Raw genomic sequence first — 12660 nt, 5'->3', positions numbered from 1 at the left:
GTCAAAGCAAGGCTTTGGTGATTTCGCTGTGGAGCAATTCCAAGGAAATGCAAGCACAATTCTCCCTCCCTCTGCATCTTTCTTCCCAGATGGCCCCTTCTAGAAGGATAGGCACCAATTTGTTAAAAGTAGTTTATTTTCAGAGTGTGGAATTATAAGAGACTTTTAAGATCTTTCAGATTACTTGTATTTTCTTTTTTTCTCCCAATAATGGACATGTCATGGTTTGGAGATAATGAAAGGATAAGGCAAAAATGAAAGTAAAATAAAATAAAATTTGAGAACACCAGAGTTGGATGACTGCCTCTCAGATGATTAGACAGTTGCAACGGGGAAGCACATGCTCTGGTCCCAGGTTGCCTGGCTGAAGGCAGATAAGGAAACACAGGGCCACCATATGACTTGGCTTCAGGAAACCCTTTCTGTTTGTAACCGGTATTCTGAGACCACTTAAAATCAGATCCAAAACTAATAGTTCCCACTGCTGAATTGCAATGTCAAGCTGAATAGTCTGACTTGCCAGGTTTCTATGGTTAAAATTAATGCCCTCCTTGGCAAAGACTGTCATACTAGCAATTGGAACCATCTGAGAGGAGCCAGAGCAGTGTGGATTTCCCGACTCCTGGGTCCTTTTGAATTACATCTCTGCATTCATCTGCTTTCCCCAAGAGCAGAATGAGGTTCCGGCTTGTCATAAGGACTCAGACGCAGCATTAGGTCCAGGGCCATACAAAATCAAAGTATGGGGAAAAAGAACAGTTTCAAAAGGAAATCATAGGAGTTGTCTCGGGAGTATGAGGAAGAGCTTCATAAGAATATGTAGACATGAAATTTACATTTGCTTCACCAGGAACGCAAAATACAATTTGAGATCTAGCCAAATTCATTCCAAGCTGGAGATGAGAAAGGGAGAAGAGAAAGACGAAGAAGAGGCAGAGGGTTTCACCTCTGCAGGCATATTCAGAGCTGTATGGTACCTTGCAACAGAAGCATGTGATTAACACAGAGGAGTAGAGTAGATTTGCAGGCAATAGACCTTCAGAGTTGGAGTTGTGGAGGCTTGAGGAACCATGAGGACAATCTACCCCAGACAATAGGCTGCTATCTTCAATCTCCATACAATGACTTAGGAGCCAACTGTCTCTAGATCTTTGCCCTGAGCAGCCTTCTGGAGTTCCAAAGGTATACGGACATATCTGTGATCCAATCAGCAGTGATGAAGAGCCAGACTACCAAAGGCCAGTGGGAAAACAGGTTTACAAACAATGCAGGGCACAGCAGTGTTAGAACATTTCTCTATACTTGTGTCCTACTCAATTGCTCCAAACTAAGTTGCCTGTTTGGGCTAAAAAATTCACACTTTTCTTGATCATTAAAAATAATATAATAAGAGAAAGCCATCTTGGTGATGAAAAGTGCTTTCCTCACTAGGATTTGGAGATAGTAAAAGGAGACAAATATTAAATTGATCATGCAAGTATGTCTGCATTAAATAGAAGAGTAGTACCCAAGGAGACATGGAATTTCTAGTGCTATAGGAATGAAGCCTAAATCTCATTTACCTATGTTTTGGGCTTCAGAATTATGAAGTAACCAGATTAACAGCCAGTCCAGAAACAATTGTCTTGGTAGGGAAAAGACTAATATGTAAAACATCTTCTAGGAATTGGAAAAGAAGAAAACAGAGGGAATGCACTATTCCATCAAGGGGAGGAGTGTATAAGCACAGGGGAGGATCAGAAATGCTGTATGAGATTGAACTGATGTCACAGAGGTGATATTGGCCAATCTTGATGATTTCCATGTCCAATTTGCATGTGAAGAGATCCCAGTTTTCTTGTGGAGGACCAAGGGCTTTGGATTTGAGCAATCGGAAGATCCAGGCTATCATTTCTCATCTGGTCTTTTGTAAACGTGTCACATATTCTTATATCTTCAGCCTTTTCCCACTCCACTCCACTGGCCATGTAACTTCTAGAATGCTATTTCTACAACAAAATCCACTGAGGTTATTCAGCCTTAAAACCCATCTATAGCATTCATTATGATCCTACAGGCCTTTCTCATTACCACCATCACACACCCCTGAAGATGCTCTTGGCTCCTGTCACAGGAGCCTACACATACTTTTTTCTCTCCTCCTCACTTCCATTCCTTGACCTGCCTATTTCACCAACCACCCTGTTGCATTCCAAATTCTGCAAAACTCAGCCAAAAATATCATTGCCTTCCTAGGGAACTCTTCACTGACTAAGCATATAGAAAGATGTTTGCTTTCTTCTGCCCTGCTATATAGCTCCCTACAGTCTTGCTCATGATGTAGATGACACTATGGTGTCTCCATTTACACTTCTGTTTCTTCCACTGGAGTGTGAGCTCCTTAAGAGTGGGAAGAATCTCTTTAAGTCTGTAAATTATCTTTAAATACTTAAATCTCCAGCACCTGGCATAGTTACTAGGACGTTGTAACATCTATTGAAAGAATGACCAGTGATCATTACCTGTTAGATATCACCAAAAGTCACAATCAATACCTGAGAGAGGATTTGGGATTGCTACAGTGAAGTTTCTGGGGTAGAATTAAGGGGCAAGTCACCCCCAACACACACACTTGTTGTATCCCATCATTTTGAGAAGCTTAGCACTTTTTTAAAAAAATATATTTATCTATTTGAGAGAGAGAAGGGAAGGAGAGAGTAAGCATGAGTGTGGGGAGGGACAGAGGAAGAGAATCTCAAGGAGACTCCCCACTGAGCACAGCTCAGGGTTTGATCTCACAACCCATGAGATCATGACCTGACCCAAAACCAAGAGTTGGATGCCTAACCAGCTGAGCCATCCAGGTGCCCTGAAGTTTAGAAAGTCTTTAAAAATGGATTAAATATCCCACTCCCCTAAGGTACATTCCCTTGAGTTGGAGAACTTCCTATCTGATCACTTACTCAGGACTTTGTCAATCATTATGATCACAACTTTCGTATATAATTCACATATGTCCCCTAAAACATTGGGCAGGGAAATTGACAAACTTGAGCCACCATATAAGAGAAGAGTGGCTCTGTAGTAAATCCTATACATCCTGATTTTGCTTATGTGGCTATTTTTAAAAATGTAACATTCTTTAAAGTTACCTTTAATATCTCAGCAAGACTTTATTAAGAATGTACTCTATGCTGGGCATGATTTTTATTTTCACAATTTACTGGGTGTAGGGCAGGGTGAATAATTTGTGCACTACCACTAAAGTGAGAAAGAAATACAGTTTCTTTATATTCTATATATAATTTAGTTGTGCTCTCAAGCTATCACACTGCTGGGTAATGGAGAAGACAGGATTGTTGAATGACATTATATAAGCCCTTTGGGGCAGTCATTTTGGAGTAAATCCTTGATCCTTATGTTCTTCTCCTCCCCCAGTCCCAAGGTGGTACCCAGATGGGGGCTTTCAAAACCACAAGTTACTGGGATAGAAGTTTTCTTGGAGCCATGCCCAGAGATCCCACAAATGGATGACCTTCAGATCCTTATTGAGCACTACATGAATGTCCTGTCTGACTGTCCCGTGGGCCCACAGAGCTGAAATCTGAGGCTGTTGGGCTCATGGGTTTTTCCCACACTGGTTCCAGGAAAGTACCTTGGCTCTCCCTGGCACTGTGGGCCTGTCTGAGGATCAGCAAGTCCTTCCTCCAGCTCTGACTTAGGCATCTCCACTTCAGCTTGTGCAGTAGGGTCACTCTGCTCTTGTCTCCACAGCTGGCATTCGTGGATTCTCCATCCCGGTACTTTCCATATCTCCAACTGGTGAAACACAGTTATTTTTTTCTGCATTACTTCCATGGTACACGGGACTCAAGAGTGTGTAGCGAGTTGGAGGAGAAGTGGAGGATGGGACTTCCATCCCTCTACTTGACCCCTCACTCAGCCACCTATAATATGTCCTGTATAATAACGCTTCTCAAATTATAATGAGTTCCCCCCATCATCCCTTTCAGACCAATATTTTTGTAAAATACAATAAAAATCAATTACTAGGCAAATAAATATTAAAGAGGTACACAAGCCCAAGTTTTTTTTAACATATTTGGTTCAACAGGCATAAAACTAGTTTTTTGGTTAGTTTGGGCTCCTGCAAGAAAAACAAAAACAAAAACAGACTGGCTTATAAACAGCATAAATATATTTCTCACAGTTCTGGAACCTGGAAGTGTAAGATTAGGGCACCAGCGTGTTCAGGCTCTGGTGAGAACACTCCTCCAAGTTGCAGACTGCCAACTTTTACGGTGTCTTCACATGGTAGGAAGCAGAGAGGAGGCAAATGATCTCTCTCTCTCCTTCTCTCTCCTTCTCTCTCCTTCTCTCTCTCTCTCTTTCTCTCTCATGACATTAGGGCACTAATCCCATCCATAAACCCTTTACCCTCAAGTTCTTATCTAATTCTAATGGTCTCCCACAGGACCCATCCCCTACTCCCATCCCCTTGAGGGGTAGGGTTTCAAAATTATGAATGCGGTGGGCATGGGAGGGCACATAAACATTCAGTCCGTGGCGCTGGTCTATCAAGTTGCTGTAAAAGTTTTCTAAATGTGGGGCGCCTGGGTATCTCAGTGGGTTAAAGCCTCTGCCTTCGGCTCAGGTCATGATCCCAGGGTCCTGGGACCAAGCCCCACATCGGGCTTTCTGCTTGGCAGGGAGCCTACTTCCTCCTCTTTCTGCCTGCCTCTCTGCCTACTTGTAATCTCTGTCTGTCAAATAAATAAATAAAATCTTTAAAAAATAAAATTTTAAAAAAAAGTTTTCTAAATGCATACTCCCCATTTTCAGAACTTACCTCAGGATGGACTAGAAGCCACGACTAAGGACTATAGGCCAGTACCTCCTCAGGACCATGCTTGAGTCCTGCTGGCCTGGAGGGTGCCATCTTGAATCTTCCCAGGCCGTGTCCGGAGGAAAAAACAAGTCCCACAATGCTGGGATTCTAAACAGTTTCTCTTTTATTAATTTTTTTAGTAGCCTTCAAACGCCACACCCAATTTTCCTTGCCATCGCCACGTTCAGGGTTTTAGTTAGGGGTAAGCCAGGACATCCGTCGTTCCCTGCCTGCGTCTCTCTTGGTGTCCGCCTCTCTGACCAGGAGCCTTTTCCACTTTCTCTTCTCATTTTTTCTCTACTTGGGATTTATAGACAAAACTCCCTGTCTTTGCTTTTGATATAGGAACAGGAGGGATTTTTTTTCCTTTCACTTTTTTTTTTCCTTTCTTTCATTTCCCTTTCTCTCTCTTGCTTTTTTTTTTTTTTTTTTTTTTTCTTTTTGGCATTTTAGAAAACTCTTTTCACTTTCTAAAAGGCTCAACTCTCTTGCTGGAATTTTTTTAAAAGTTGGCTTTAGAACTCAAAACTGATCAATGCCCTCTTTGTTCCAGATGGTACCCGCCCTCTTTCTGGAAGGACAACTGCCATTGACAAAATGGGTGGGGAGCCTCAGAGGCAAAAAAAAAAAAAAAAGAAGTACAGGATATGAAAATATTTCATAAAACGCCTACTACACTCACATCTGGGTGATTCAATAAGAGTGATTATGAAGGATTTTAAAACTCTTCATCACTCACGTTATATTTGCTTGACGAGTGCACAAAATGTTGCTTTGGATGGAGCCATTTATATATTCTTTTACCAAACACTCATCTCACAGTGAGCCAGGAAGAGTTCCCCTCTTTTAGATCTTTACGTACATGGAGCCAAAAATAATACCAGTAGATAAAATAAAATTAAAACTGTAAGATTCATTCTGTGAGTGCCTGTGTATAAACAATTGGAGAGAGAATTAGCTTTTAACTGAGTGATCCTTATACACTCTTGGAATTTTAACTTCACATACCAATTAACCTCTGCATTACTCTCATGAAAATTGAGTTGCCCAGAGAAAATTGGATTGTTCTTTCTTGATATTCTTATGTTTAGAAATTACAATTTTGTAAAGATGCCTGCAAAATTACTTTATAGAATTCAAACTAGCCATCAAAAGAAAACAAAATCTGGACAGTGTTTTCTCTTCTTGCCATCAATTATTTACTATGACCACATGAATAATTCTAGTCATTATTATTTTTTCAATAGCTATTATATACTTGAAAGTTGCTTAAAAAAGTAAACTCTACTTTTCTAAGACCTTATCTCTTTAAGACTTACAGCTGAGTGTGGGTCATGTTCACTTTCCCATTTGAAATTTTTGCTCAGGGCCTGGAACAACAAAGAAACTAAATAAATGTTCACCAAATTAATTAACTATTGAAATTAAACTCTCACCTTTGCCAAACTTCTGTTCGGCACACTGTCCCTGCATGTGTACACATTTTAAATTAAACTAACTGAATAAAAAAGATGTAGGAAACACAGAAGTTTTAAAAGATACTAAACAAACATATTGCTATGTATATCTATAGTATCTTTTAACAATGTCCTTCCAGGGTCTTGGTCAGAGTCCAGGTAGGAAAGAGATGACATAGTCAAGTTGTATACTTGGGGAGAATTTAATGAAGGGATTACTTTCAAGGGTGTGGAAAGTACAAAAGATAGTGCAGTACCATGGGACTGCTTACCAGGGACCCTGTTATCATCCTCAGACTGAGAGAAGTCGGGTGGGGGCAGAGGTAGAAACTGAAGATGGAGAAAGCTTCATAACTCACCATCCTCAGAAGGCGCTACCAAAAACATGAAGAAACCAAGCTAAAGAACAAAATATGTTTCTGGTAGAAAATCAAGCAGCATTTTAAAGATTATTTATTTATTTATTTGACAGAGAGAGAGAGAGAGCAAGCTGTGGTGGGTGGCAGACAGAGGGAGAGGGAGAAGCAGGCTCCCCAGTGAATAGAGACCCCAATGTGGGGCTCAATCCCAGGACCCTGGGATCATGACCTGAGCCAAAGAGAGAGGCTTAACCAGCTGAGCTACCTAGGCATCCCTCAAGTAGCATTTTAAATGGCATAGGGTTATTCCTCTTTCCCAATACTTACTGGTACCTCTCATTGACAATATTATAAACATTATATGACTTTGGACCAAGGGATGCTATCAACCCAGCCATCCCCGAACCCTACGAGAAGACTCTAGGGAGCAAATACCCCGTCTTTACTCTCTTTCTTCCCTCTGAACTCCTGCTAGCATTCTCCTTGGCCAACTCGACCAGAAGTCAGTGGCTAGAGAAGCCTGCTGCTATCTATCTGAGTCAGTCTCTGGAGAAGGGTGCAGGAGAGTGGCAAGGGAAAGCTAGAGAAACACAAAACACCTAACACAGCCAATGTGTGTGTTGTCTTGCAATCTACACAAGGTTGCATGTGTGATCTTTAAAATATTTTGCAGCTGATGCGTGCTTAAAAAGTGTAAAAGGGCTGGGGCTCAGTCATTTAAGTATCTGCCTTCAGCTCAGATCATAATCCTGGGGTTTTGGGGTCCAGCCCCGCTTCAGGCTCCCTCCTCAGAGGGCAGTCCACTTCCCCTTCTGCCCCTCCTTCTCACTCGTGGGCTCTCTCTCTCTCTCTCTTTTTCTCAAATAAATAAAATATTTTTTTAAAAAAATATAAAAGAGCTAACAAAAGTATATATTCAGGCATATCAGGAATACCATACTCTTTTTCATTTCTTTTCATAATAATACCTCATAGTAACAACAGTAAATACGTATTTTGAGTTTTCATTATGCGCCCAGTACCATACATTCTCCGATTACAGTGGGTATGTCATACTTTGTGGCCACCAGCCAAAATAAGCCTCCTTCTGTGTATGGAGTTTTTCTCTTTGACTCTTGTAGCGCGGGGTAGAAACCGGGTTGAATTTCCCACCTCAGGCACCCACATTAGGCCAACAAGACTCATCTGAAGCAGACCTTGAGATTGGAGGAGAGCAAGGAGGCAGGCAGGGGCACAAGGACTCCCCCCTGGTGCACGTGGGGAGGCATGGCACCGAGACTGGAGTCATGGGCCTCCGGGCAGCCAGGCCCTTGCTCAGCCCTGCAGTACCCCCACCAGCAAAGCTATGAATTCAGTATTTTTCTTGGCAGTGAAGCCATTGTTGCTGTTTCTCTTGCCTACTCAAAGATTTTTGTAAACCATCTTCAATAATTTTCTTTCCTACTAAAACTAGCTAAATTAAGTTCTGCTATTTATAAGTGGTTTTCTTTAGACTTGGTGATTAATATTTTAAACAACATTTTAGTACCATCTTATGAGCTCTTGTTGCCAGTAAAGAAACTAGACCTTGGAAAAGTTAAGATCACACAATTTAGAAGTGGCCAAAGGGCCGACCACAGAAATCTACTTCCCAAATGTCCTCTTTTCCCCATCCGCTAGATACTTTACCCATGGGGTCAACACAAACTCTTCAAAAGAAGGACGTCCTGAAGGGGACAGTTGAGAGAGAGCTGAGACAAGCACCTAATTATCAGGGGAGAGACTCTTATAGCTCCAACTGCATCTGTGAAGAAGGAATAAAGGAATTAGGCCATTTGTCAATGTAAGTAGGAAAAAAGAGTGGCATCTAGGCATCTAGGAATGAGAACTACCTCAAAATGAAAACATCAATGTTTCTGTTGTGTTTTCCTCTCTTTCAGCATCTTTTAATGTGAAACAAATGTCATCTCGACCCCTTTTGGCCCTTGGAGCCCAACATATATAGTTGGTGTCATCTCCATTGTTTCTTCAGGAGGCGATTGGCAAAATTGTCCATAGAACTCTGTTCTATTCACTCTATTCTGGTTCCTGAATTCATGCATGCTCTGCTCTTTTACCTCTTTTCATTGCCTCCTCAAAAAAAATTTTTTATTGGAGATTTGCAGGCACGTTATATCCTGTATCACGCACCTTTCTTGCATCTTGTCTTTTCTTTCCTTTCCCTTCCTTCTTTCATCCTTCTTTCCCAGTTTACCCCCAGTTCTCCAAATTATATTCATTTCAGGAAAAAAGAGAAATGAAGTCTTTCTTTACAATAAACATATACGCAAACTCATTAAAAGTTTCAGCAAAATGAAAGATCACCATCCAACTTACTGAAACCCGCTGTCCTCAGAAGGTGATGAAAGAGTCAAAGAACCAAGCTAAAGAACAGAAACATACATTTAGGTTACAAATACAAGTAGCCTTTGAAATTATTTAGTAAGAACACCTAAGCAATCATCAGGATTTTTTTCTTTTGGCAGAAGGGACCCAAAGAAAGGAAGAGAATAGGAATCCTGAGGGTAGGTGGGCAAAGGAGGAATTAGCTGCGGTCGGAAGCAAGGGCGATGCTAAAATCTTGGCTTCTTTCTCATATTCACTAGCTCTTTAAGAAGGAAAGTTCCTTAAAAGAATGAGAGTTTTCAATCTGATTCTAACTTAGACACTTGTCTATGTTGTGTGTGGGTCTGTAGTAACCATTTGAGAAGTGACAGCAAGCAGTGAGAAGAATAAATTCTATGTCAACGTAATTGCTTTTCTTTGAGAATCCATGTATTTTTAAGAATTTTTAAAAATTATATGGAGAAGCCACAGATTTTGCTAGCTTCCCGAAGTGTCCCTGGTATAAAAATCATCTCAGCAGTGCTTCCTTTTTAATGTAAAGGCATCCAAATGCAGATAAGCTTTGCCACCAGATTGGCAACTTAGACCCATTTTATGAGGGTGGCAAACTATAGAAATACAAAGTAGGGAAAGTCATTTCTCATGCCACATACTAAAACCCATTTCATTACCTTGTAATCACGTCCCACACTATGTACAGCCAGAGCATAGTAAACATTCATAAATCATAGAGTCTAAATCATAGTAAACACTCATAAATTCATAAATCATGTTACAAATTCATCATATCTTTTAGCAGATTTCTGGAAAGAGATTTTTTAAAAGTAAAACAAGGGTCAGGTTGCCTGGCCGGCTAGTCATCAGTTAAGGGTCCTGATTTGGGGTTAACTCCTGATTTTGGCTGAGATCATGATCTCTGGGTCCTGGGCTAGAGTCCCACATCAGGTTCCGCACTGGGGGTGAAGCCTGCTAAAATCCTCTCTCTTCCTCTCTCTCTGCCCCTCCCTGCCTTGTGCAGGTACACACATGTGTGTCTTCTCTTCCTCTCATAATATAATAGAATAGAATACAATTAATATAGTATATTATAGTATAAAAATAAAACTAGAGTTTATAGTAATATTTGAAAGGGAAGCTCACCTTGACTAGGTTAAATTGTTACTTCCCCTTGGACTTAATAGACTATGTATGGCTTTTTAAATACAGAATGTAGTGTGCAAAAGGAATTAACCTGGGACCACTAGTTATAAGCAGTATGAGAGGGAGGGGGAAGGATACTCACTAACAGATTGCTCAGTTTGCTTTTGTTGTAGGTTTAGTGTTGGTAATTTGTTACAATTTTCTTTTAAAAAAAAAAAGGATTACAATGTAGTTAATGTTCAAGGTACTCCTTCTATTCTTCTGGGAAGAACACATTTCCCAGCCGCTCCTCAGTTTGCTGCTTTTGGTTTCTGAGGCTTGGCTATAAGTCTGAGCGTGTCTGCCAAGGTTCTTCTAAATAGGACAATGAACTAAAAAGCAATGATATCCACTCAACATTGATGATTCGAACGGAAAGGAGGAAATTCCATTTCTTAACAATTTCTTTCAACGACTGTCATCATAAAAATTCGAAGGAGGGACTTTAAACCATTTCTGGTTTTAAAGTGGAACTAGTGAAGGTGAAAATAATTATGGGGGAAAAATAATAATTATGGGGGGAGGTATGTATATTGCTATACAGCTTATGTATAGCAAACATCTCCCCTGAATTGGCCATTCTGACACGCTAGGAAGTTTTTCTCTCAGAGGTGTTAAAGAAGGAGCCACATGCGCGGGTGGCGAGCCATGTGCCGCCTCCCCTGCCTTCTAAAGAGGCCTGTGTCCTAGAGCTTTGTGGCCACCCAGTGAGAACGTCTTCAGAGCAATCCCAGAAAAACTCCAAAACCACTTCCTTGGAGCAAGGGCAGACTCCCTGTGGCTGAGGCTTGGGACTCTTCCTTAACCAGGGAGGGATCCGGATTTTTTTGAGACAAGCCTTGGAGACTGAGAAGGGAGAAGGGAATTGAGGGCTTCTCAGAAGTGCATCCGAATGCTTCGGTACTAGATGGTTACACAGAAGCGGAAAGAAAGTGAATTTAACTCAACAACAACAACAGACTTTCCAGAGCGTTGGGCATTGGTATTCTGTGGCAGTAAGAGTGGACAGGAAGGAGGAAAATCCTATCTTGTGATAAAGCAACAATAAAAGGACTTCAGATGTGGCTTAGCCAGATAGGAAATGATAAATCAGCCACCTGTATGCCGCAAATGCCGAGCTCTTTCCATCTCCTTGCTAATTCAGAAACAGAATATACTGCTTGTCACATGCTTCCCATAAAATCCTTTGAAAAGGAAATTCACTAGAGAGAGAGAGTTCTTATAATGAAGCAGACATTTATTGCAAAAATGATTGCTGACCCGGCTTTTTAGTTATTTTGGTTCGCATTAGGGTACTCTTAACTCCTGGCTTCAAAAGCATCTTGAGTGTGAGGTAATGTGTGTTGGTGCCCTGTGCTTACAGAGGTCACACATAGAGTAACCCCAGACCCTAAGAACACAACTGCGAATCCAAACACTAGTGGTGAAAAAGGACTTTGAACAGCAAGGAAAACAGTTGCACAAAGCACATCCACTTTCTTCTGGAGGGAGGAAAGTGTTGACTTGGTCATTTGAACACTGAATACTCTCACACCTATAAACTGTCAGTAGCCCGAGAGTCTTTATCAGTAAAATGCAAATAATAGTATCTATAACATAAAGTCTCCATGAAGATTTAATAAGATAACGCATATAAACATCTACCTGAAACATAAAAGACACTTAATAAGTGGTAGCTGTTATAATTATTATTTTGAAGCCTAGGAACTTCTTTCATTCTCTCCTTCAGATGATAAAATATTAATTAAAGAAATAGATTAGAAGCCAAGAAGATATTCACATACATAAAAAGTAGAAGCTGACAGAAATCAAGTAGCCAGGAAAACCGCAGAGCATACTGTTCAGAACCCAGTCCCACTCCTGGCAAAAAGCCTCTTAAGACTACCTCTTAAAGATATCACCACATTAAAGGACAGAACTGATGACCATAATGAGGACACCTAAACATCAAAGATTAGCTTTAGTATATGCTGTACAAGAAAAAGCAAGGGAGATATGCGATATATCCTTGAGTCATTTCTATGAAAGCTTTCCAATTAAAACAAACAAACAAAAACTATTGCTGGGGTCACCTGGATAGCTCGGTCAGTTAAGACTCAGACTCTGGATCTCAGCTCAGGTCTTGATCTCGGTCAGGGTCATGAGTTCAAGCCCCACTTGGGCTCCATGGTGGGCATGGAACCTACTTTAGAAAAAACAAAAGAGGGGCTCCTGGGTAGCTTCAGTGGGTTAAGCCTCTGCCTTCGCTTCGGGTCATGATCCCAGGGTCGTAGGATCAAGTCCCCACATGGGGCTCTCTGCTCAGCAGGGAGCCTGCTTCCTCCTCTCTCTCTGCCTGCTTCTCTGCCTACTTGTGACCTCTCTCTGTCAAATAAATAAATAAATAAATAAAATACTTTAAAAAAAGAAAAGAAAAGAAAAATCTATGGGGCAC

General features: G+C 41.0%; 1 protein-coding gene and 1 long non-coding RNA gene across 2 annotated transcripts in view; one reads left to right on the top strand and one right to left on the bottom strand.

Annotated features, from left to right (window-relative positions):
* The window catches only part of KLF12 (KLF transcription factor 12), a 512550-nt gene that overhangs the window by 59369 nt on the left and 440521 nt on the right, over window positions 1-12660 (top strand). The gene's annotated exons all lie outside the window — the stretch shown is intronic.
* LOC309849056 lies at window positions 3263-5304 on the bottom strand. The gene is made up of 2 exons (XR_014303457.1): window positions 4829-5304; window positions 3263-3798 (listed from the first exon to the last, which is right to left on the bottom strand). It is a non-coding gene; the product is annotated as an uncharacterized lncRNA (long non-coding RNA).

This window comes from Mustela nivalis, assembly GCF_964662115.1.
Source record: "Mustela nivalis genome assembly, chromosome: 15".
In the NCBI taxonomy this organism is placed as follows: Eukaryota; Metazoa; Chordata; class Mammalia; order Carnivora; family Mustelidae; genus Mustela; species Mustela nivalis.
The sequence above is the reverse complement of the archived record's forward strand: the minus strand, read 5'-3'. Positions and strand labels throughout refer to the sequence as shown.